Source organism: Denticeps clupeoides, chromosome 9 (genome assembly GCF_900700375.1).
Source record: "Denticeps clupeoides chromosome 9, fDenClu1.1, whole genome shotgun sequence".
Lineage (NCBI taxonomy): Eukaryota > Metazoa > Chordata > Actinopteri > Clupeiformes > Denticipitidae > Denticeps > Denticeps clupeoides.
Window position 1 is genome coordinate 13,065,793 of NC_041715.1, and position 9,468 is coordinate 13,075,260.

Consider the following 9,468-nt stretch of genomic DNA (forward strand, 5'->3'; position numbering starts at 1 on the left):
CCAAGGTGCCACTGAGGTGCCACTGAGCAAAGCACCGTCCCCACACACTGCTCCCCAGGCGCCTGTCATGGCTGCCCACTGCTCACTCAGGGTGGTGGGTTAAATGCAGAGGACAAATTTCACTGTGTGCACCGTGTGCTGTGCTGCTGTGTATCACATGTGACAATCACTTCACCTTATCTTAAAATGGAAGAACCCTTGGGAAGCAGTAATTCAGAGAGGCTCCCCCCTTTCAGGTTTGTATGAGCTTGCAATGGGCATCACTGCTGTGTTACTGTTAACACTAGGTGAACAGAAGACATGAGGATAAGAAGTCCCTTATTTTTAATAATGTCCATGCAGATGTTGCTCCATTTCTGGCCCTGGGGCCATGGTGGGCCCAGCAGTCCACACCTGTACCTCTCTGGTGGTCTCATCATTGGACTCATATTCAGTGTGCCTTGGAGAGAACAAACAGAAGCAGCAGCAGACTCAAGCATAGCAACAAAAAAAAAAGGTAAAGAAATTTACGGTTATGGTGGTACCCTGGTGTAATAGCTGTTTGGTACCGTAACTGGGACAGCCTAACTAAGGTGACTTGAACACTGTCTATGCTCGACTAGGTGACTGTATTTTAAAGTGGACTTAATAATAGACATTGTGTCTGGGTTTTTAACTTCAGTAACATTAACAGCATTAACAGAAGACTTGAGGGAACGGATGTGTTCTCAGTTTAGATTTAAACATTGAAATTGTATCTGACTCCCGAACACTGGGCAGCAAGCTGTTCCACAAATAAGGAGCTCTATACGAGAAAGATTTGCTTCCAGCTGTGACATTCTGTACTTTGGGTACCAGCAGGGATCCCACACCCTTTGATTGCAGGGGGCATGGTGGATCGCAAATGACTAAGAGTTCACTCAGGTACTGCGGCGCGAGTCCATTTAATGCTTTATAGGTCCATAATAGAATATTGTAGTCAATCCTAAATTTATCATAAAATGGGAGTGATATAGTCGTGTGGCATTCTGAGCTGGCTGGAGCTTACTCTTGAACCTACTAGAACATCCAGGCAGTAATGCATTGCAGTATTCTAACCTTGAGGAAATAAAGGCATGGACCAACTTTTCTGCATGATGCACATTCAAATTTCAAATTCAAATTTTATTTGTACATAGTCATACATGATATGGTATGCAGTGAAATGCTTAGGCGAAAAAAAAAATTGTGGAAGTAAAGAGTTTTCTGCTTTTTCACGCATTTCAACAAGTTCACTCGTAAAGCATTCGCATATCTCATGCTTAGGAATTATTAACATGCATGCGCAGATCCACCCCGGGGGTTTAATAGAACTAAGGCTTTCTGAACCCCAAGTGAGGGACACTTTCTTGTAGGTGCTTGCCCAGATCTATTTAAATAAAAGAAAGCTAAGACAAAGCTATTCCGTTTCTTGTGAGTATTTCTGCTCACAAATCCAATGGAATTTATTGCAATGCAAGGGGGTGCCACGTAAAATCTTTCCTACACAGCAAAAATGGCCAAAATTGCCATATGGGTACCAGACAGGTGGTCCATATCAGCCCCATTTAATATATTGAGAAATATATTTCTGTTGCGTATAGGACAGCACAGCACATGGTGCACACAACGAAATGTGTCCTCTGCTTTTAACCATCACCCTTGGTGAGCAGTGGGCAGCCATGACAGGTGCCCAGGGAACAGTGTGTGGGGACGGTGCTTTGCTCAGTGGCATCGCAGTGGCACCTTGGCGGATCGGGATTCGAACCGTCAACCGGGTCCGCTTCTTAACCGCTAGGCCACTACTGCCAACAAACCACCTCCACTATTTGTGCAACTAGACAAACCAGGCAGACAAGTAGCAGCAATACGACAGTATAACAGTGTGTGAGTGTCTTCAGATATAAGTGAGTATTAAATATTATTTTCATTTTGAACCTTTTCACCATACCTTATGAGAAGTGAAAGCATGTAGTTGAGTAAGTAGTTTATTTGCTCATTAGTGATTAGCCCAAGCGAATTCCTGCTGAGGAAAGTTTTAAGCTGAATTTTCCTGCATCAGGCCATGGCAGCTGTAGAGTAGTGCAGAAGCAAGGCTGTAAAGCAAGCATTTAAATAAACAAATATGAAGTAGTGCAGAGAACATTGTGGCAGCGCTTCGCGTTTCCTCTTGGCGTACTGTTAGCATTCTCATGTGCCATTCATCAGGTTTTGGAGGGCTAATGTAAACTTTTATTATGACCGAAGAGCCAACTCCTCTGCCTGCCTTGAAGCAGGCTTAACGCTCTCAGGACATGGCTACTGAACTGTATGTCAAAAATGTGGAAATTAGTCATGAAGGCAAGTGTCTGAAATGTGAAATGTAACACTTGAGACTAAGCTCCCAATACATATTTTTTATATATCATAGCACAAACATAACCCAGCATGTAGCTATCACGATTTTGGCCCTGTGAATGGCGTAACATTGATTCTGACAGATGTTCTCGCTGTGCTTTAATTACCATGCAGGCAGTGGCACAGACTCATTAAAACCCACCAAAAACAAAGCCCTCGATTGTTGGAGGTGGTTTGTCCTCCAACAACTAAATGCCGTGCTGCAGATGAGCTGATAACTTCTCTGTAATAAATGAAAAGCCTGCTGCCTTGCGTGAGACTGACATTTATTCTTCGGCAGCCAAGCCGGCATTGTTCTCACTCACTTGTTACAAATTACTCAGATGCGGGGGGCTCTAGCAAATGTGAAGAAACCTCCATGAGAAGAGAAAGCTGGAATATGTAAACAAATGTGTGAACGTGGCTATTCTCTGTTCCAGCTCCAGTTGAAGGTATGTTCATATGCCTCTGTCATGGCTGCCCTCACTAAGGGTGATGGGTTAAAAGCAGAGGACTCGTTTCGCTATGTGCACTGTGTGCTGTGCTGTGTATCACAATGACAGTCACTTTCACTTTATAATCACTTTCACTTTAAAACAAAAAGTAATTAACAATCTCACATTATGCAAGCTAAAATACAATTGAAAGGTTTGAATAGAAAAACTACAGAAATAATAATAAAAATCATTGATGAAATTGGAAACATTAACCCACATCTGTTGATGTGCTACATACTACTATGTAGAGAAGGCCATTGCAACTGTTACAACTGTTTATTGCAACTCTTTACAGCTGTATTAAGGAAATTGAAAGGAATTTTTAATAATCAATGAAGTGACACATTTTGGTTAACAAACACAGCTTTATAATATATATAGAATGACATTGGAATTGATATAGTCCAATTCTTCAACTGCCATTTCCAGCTTTTCAGTCGAAAGTGAAACACAGAATGATGTATTCTGAGCTTTGTCTCACTGAACTAGTGTCAGATTTTTTTTGAGGTTGCACCAGAAAATTGTGAAAACTGAATAACATCACAGCTTCAAAAATGTAAAAACAACTTATAGAATTACTAATTCCAGAAAAACTAGTGTATTAGCCGCAACTCTGCTTACATTAAAACACAAATACAAAATTGGTTATGAAATAATTATGTGATGAATTGGAAATAAGACGCGTTCATGCTATGGTTTCCTTCTGGAAAAAGTGGACCCTGAATGCGCACTGGATTGTATTTAATGTCTTTAAACTATCGGTTGGAGTGGATAGGTAAAGAATTGCAAGGTCCTAAAAAAGGATGAACTTTTACAACACCCTGCACTCATTGAGACCCTTGTCCCAATTCCATTGTGTGTGTAGCCACCAAATGTGCAGAAACTAATCAGTGTTGTTAAAGGTCATGTTGTGTCAGGCATTTACATTTATGGTTTTTAGCTGACACACTTACAATCAGCAGTTACAGGGACAGTCCTACTGGAGCATCTCAGGGTTAAGTGTGTAGCTCAGTTAAATTGTTAGTCTTCTGTTCTGTTCTTCTGTTTAGAGGACATTGGAATTCCAGTTTGAGGTAAAAAGCAACATTCATGAATTCTTCTATGCTCTTTGTTGTCAACAACAAATTAATTGTGATGCTGCTGTCAGCCTAAGGTTTCAATCTGTTATTCACCCCACTACCTTTAATGCACTGAGTGGTGCCAATTTTCTGCTCTATGGAGCTGAAAAAAGATATTAGATCATAGAATATTGTGGCCTCCGCAACTGATCTAATATGCAGCAACATGCGTTTTATTGCTAAAGTATTAAACGACAAGGAATGGAGGAAAAAAGAGATCCAGTCAATCATTTCCCAATTAAAATCTTTGTCAGCTGAAAAACAAACCTTGTTCTACAGTTCCCTCCTTGTCAAGGCCTGTCTGCTTCATTTGGTGTTACTTACACTACAGTGTCTTAAGGAAAGTTGTAAATTAATGCATCACCAAAACACAATAAGAGAACATTCCCTAATTATGTATAAAAGCACAAAACAAGTCTCTTTTTTTTCTTTTCAGGTTCTGTTTTGTTCCATTCAAAGCTCTCTAAGGATTAACACATTTTCTCAAAGTGAGAGCTAGTGAGTGAATAAACAGTTAAAAACAGTTACATCATGCTGTTTTAACTGCTTTAAATCCATCTCTTGAACCAATAAATACTAGGTAGAGTACTTGTAGAGTCATCTCGTTGCTGCTTTACCATGCCTTTACCATGGATTTATCCTGCTTCACACTGACTGCTTTGTCTAGCACTTCTCTTGGATTTGCATCCTGACCATCTCACGTTTGGAACCCGATGGCCGTCCCATGACCATTCTTCTGGGTTCTGGTGTCACGGCTCCCGTTCATCCACCATGCCCGCAGAAGGCATGCAGTCACCCTTGCAGCCTAGGCACAACCATGAAGGATGACGCGCATAAAGCGTAGACCAATTTGCCGACCCTCTTTCATGTGCCCAACCTTCGCTCTTAGGATTATTCCCCTAACACTTGAATTTCTTGTGCTTGATCATTGCCTGCCCTTGTTGGTTTTACAGTAAAACCATATTGCTGTATATCATAATACAGTAATTTTGAGCGGGAATTTTGATGGCCAGCTTCGCATTATTTTCATGAAAGAAGATTCAACACTTTCCTCGTCCTTTGACTTCAGAAAGGTAAGTCAACTCATTATTTTTTGCAACAGTACGTGTATTAGCTTAACCTAGCACTAATTTAGCTTAATGTTAATTTTTTCAAGTATTGCTTCTTGGTCTGTTAGCTAGCTACAGCTAATTAGCTTGACATTCGTCTTCTCCTTTGCTAGCGACCGTTGGTATTGTCAACGGTAACCGACCTAGGCGACACAGGACACTGCAACAGGTAAGACGCCGCATATCTTCTGAGCTCCAAAATAATTATACATTATTATGTGCTATCTGGTCTCGTAAGTTTGGTTCAGGGGAAGCATCACATGATAGATGTTTATTTGCAATTGTGTGCACTTATGCCTGTAGTGTTGCTTCTTGGTCTGTTAGCTAGCTACAGCTAATTAGCTTGACAATTGAGTGCTTCTTTGCTAGCGACCATTGGTATTGTCAACGGTAACCGACCTAGGCGACACAGGACACTGCAACAGGTAAGACGCCGCATTTTTGGACTTTGATCATCTAACCTGAGGACACAGGAGTGTCATTTCCAACTAGTGAATACATTTTGACACATAATTGATTTTGGCTTTACATGTTTAAGTCTGTCACATACTTTTTTTTCAGGATATGAATCTGTAGCAAACACCAGCCAAACAGTCAGTTCAACTACATACTGTAATCAGTATGTCTTTGCAAAGAATGTTATTTCTTTGCAGGGACAATCCTCAGTTATATTAAGCATGTGCACAGAAACCGCACAAACGTTCGGTTTCAATGTGGGATCTCCAAATGTCCTTGTAATTTCAAGACTTGTCAGGCATCTGTGAGCATTTAAAGTTGCACATTAGGTGTGGGAAAAAGATTTGTTGTCCTTTCATTAGGTGTGGGAAAAAGATTTGTTGTCCTGCTTGTCAGAAGGTCTTCAGCTTTAAATCTTCATTCACTTCACACATATGTAGGAAACATGCACATGACTCAATAACCTGTAGAGTTGGAGGTGAAGATGACATGACAGAGAATGTTGATTAGTCATTCTTGCAGTGATGTTGAGAAAGACAGATGTGTTTTTCTTACCAATTTGGCACTGTTTTACTTGAGGATGCATGCAAAGATGATTCTTCCTGCTTCCACAATATCCACTCTGATAGAGGAGTTTCAAGAAGTATGCACAAATGTCATGTCACAACTGTTTGTCAGACTTCGCAAAGAACTGTCAAAGCTTGAAATTTCTAATGAAAGGATTTGTAATATTGTAGATGGACTGTCAAAAGAGAACTTATTGAAGATGTATAATGAGGGTTTGTTCAGATCAGATGCAACCAGGAAAACCTATTTTAAGAAACAATTCAGTTATGTTGAGCCCAAACTGGTGCACCTTGGTTTTGATCCTTCTGGTAAAGAGCAGTTTTGCCAATATGTCCCAGTAAAAGACACTGGCCGTCAGTGAAAGAGCAATAGAATTTGTCCAAATCATATCTACCAGAAGATCTAAATGTGCTTGAGGATGTTAGGGATGGCAAGACTTTCAAAGAAAACACCCTTTTACAAGAGTTTCCTTCCTCAATCTCAGTTATTTTGTATCAAGATGGGTCCGGACTGCTGCTGAGTAGTGAAACAAAGTAGAAAATAGTTCTATAGTATATTAGAGAATTGGAAGTAGCACAGAAACTATTCACAAAATTACAAGTGTGAGAGGTTAATGTACCAAACTTCAAGAATTTATTACCCTCACATGGATCAGCAAATATCACTATATTGGACCAAATCTTTGTAAGTTTGTTCTCCTGGGGTAATATATGGCATCTTATGAATTTACAGATTTATTGTCAGGATAAATCCTGAGCAAAGCAAGTGTTCTTCCAAGGTCCAGCTGAGCAGAAGTACTGGCAGGATGGTGCAACGAAAAAATTAATCCCTCAATCCACACGTGGCATCGTTTATCAGAGGCTTTATCGAGTATGACTGGCAGAACAACTGATATCAGGTGAGACTGTTAATTTATATTTATTTAAACTGCAGAAATAAAATACTCTACATCAGGGATAGCCAACCTTGATCCTCCAGGGCCACTATCCTGCTAGTTTTACAACTATTCTACCCACAGATTGACTGAACACACCTGATCCAGGCATTCAGAAGCTGTAAGTGCAGTGATGGTTGGAAAATGAGCAGGAGGACAGTGGCCCTCAAGGACCAGGGTTGGCTACACTTATTCACTGTACAGGGCAGTGTAAACCACTATTATGGCATTGTTGAGGTGTTCAGAGAGAGAAACAGTTTCACATAAATGTAAATTCTGATCCTAAACATGTTGATCATACTGAACATGAATTTAAAATGTAAACAATGAATTTTAACAGTGCAATTTCCAATCCCTGATCAGTTATTATCAAATTGTTCACCGTGGGACATGGTTTATGATGTTCAATGTAATACCGGTAATCTAAAATGTCACAAATCCTGGTTATTACTGGTCACAGATTGGTTTGTGGGTTCATCTATTGTGCCAGCCATATCTACATGCCACATTGTAAGTGATACAGTAATTAGTCTATGTTCATTTTATACCTTGTCGGAGTGGATCTGGATTTAGAAATGCCTCGGTTTCTACGGTCCCAGGCTTTTTAGGATATGTAGATCCTTTTTATTTAAATTAAAGCACATAGATTCTATTCCTCCCTATGCAGTAAAATTCAGATAAAAGAGACTTACGGTCACAGATCCACATCCGAGCAAAGGTATCACGTCACCATTTGTAAAAACAATGAAGACCATGTGGTGTTGGAGAAGAGAGTAGAGTGTGTAGAAAAAACTCTTTCTCCCTCCACACAAAGCACTGTATTCAACCACTCCAATTTGATGTTACCTGGCAGAAAGAGGCATGGCACAATAGAGTTACATGTGAATATTGAATGTAAAAAGGTACCAAGGTTGCAGAGAAAATAAACATGAGAAGAAAGAGTAAAGAGGGAGAAGAGAAAGAGAGGGGGAGAGAAAGTCTCAGAAGCCTTCCGGCTTCCGATAGAAAAACCCCTGAGCAAGATAGCTCAGAGGTCCCTTTTTCCACATGTGAGCAGACTTTTATACTCCTGGCCTACAGGAAGTTGTCAATGGCCTACAGGAAGTTGTCACTGACCAATCAGATCCTGTTGTTTCTGATGTCACGCCCCCGGTGCCTCCCATTTGGGGAAGACAAAGAGGGTGGGCGGTCCTGACGGCTGATACTTCACACGTAACCGTCAGACAAAAGTCATGTAAAACAGAGGTGTCGACACAGAGGTGTCGCACAACACAGGAATGTCACACTTCCCCCTGCAGACATCTGTTATGCAAGGCAAAAGCAGGCTCCCTGTGATGTCCATTCTTACAGCAGTGTCTTACAGATGCCCTCTTGTTTGTGTGTTTCTATATGTAAAACTGTGCATGTGTGTGTAGTGTATTTTACTAGGCTACTGCACCTTCATGTAGTAATAGAAACATTTCCAAACGTTTCCAATGGGAAGTAGGGAGTCTCAAATAGAGCCAATAGTGTGGATTAATGCTGCCTTTGCATTTCTACTCTACATTAGTAACTAATGCCTCTTTGTCCTTCCACTTCAGGGAAGAAGATTCCAGCCCTAGAAGACATATTCAGTATAGGAAGAAACGGCGCAGGAACCATATATGTCATTGGGACCAGTAAAGTCAGTCTTGAACAGTTTATTGGTTGAATATTGAAATGTTTTCGTACAAATGCATTTTTCTACAATTCTTCTTTTAACTGAACATTTTACTTACTTGGAATTTTTGTATTTGTAAAAAACAAACAAATAAAAAACAAAACCTGAAATATGTGATAGTTGTCTATATGGTGATGCTTTTGGGTGTTTTATTGTTAATTTTATTATATTATCAAAATTAACTTTACAGGATACAGTGACTGCACATACAAACCAATGTCTGAAAAGGGAAATATAAACAGTACAAAACAGTATTTTTTTTATTATCTGTATAAGCACTGAAGTGTTACAAAATAATTCTAGGCCTTGGTGTTTAAATTGGTTTACTTGAACAGAAAGGGTTGTTTGGGAAAATAGTGTTTTTTACAAAGTAAATCTTTTTGTAAACTGCTTTAAAAAAATAAATGAAATGTTTTGCGACAAAAAACACATCTTCATTGTATTGTATGCTATAATTTTTATTTTATAACAAATTCTAAATTACTTATTATAACAAATAATGCAGTCATGCATATTGCAGTAGCCTAATATGTGCTGTAATGAAATATACAGCACTTTATTACTGTGATTGCAAATACAGTCTGTGCTTACTACTGTAACAATGATTACAGTATTCAGATTACTGCTGTAATAACAATTACAATATTTTGTAGGTACTGTGATTAAATTTACAGTAAGCATACTGTAGAATGTTCTACAGCAACTTACTTGCTAA

The 9,468-nt window shown here is 39.5% G+C and overlaps 1 long non-coding RNA gene across 1 annotated transcript; it reads left to right on the forward strand.

The window, feature by feature from the left end:
* The first annotated feature begins 6,988 nt into the window (after positions 1–6,988).
* Positions 6,989–8,822, forward strand: LOC114796392 (uncharacterized). The gene is made up of 2 exons (XR_003750715.1): positions 6,989–7,018; positions 8,635–8,822. It is a non-coding gene; the product is annotated as an uncharacterized LOC114796392 (long non-coding RNA).
* The last annotated feature ends 646 nt before the right edge of the window (positions 8,823–9,468 follow it).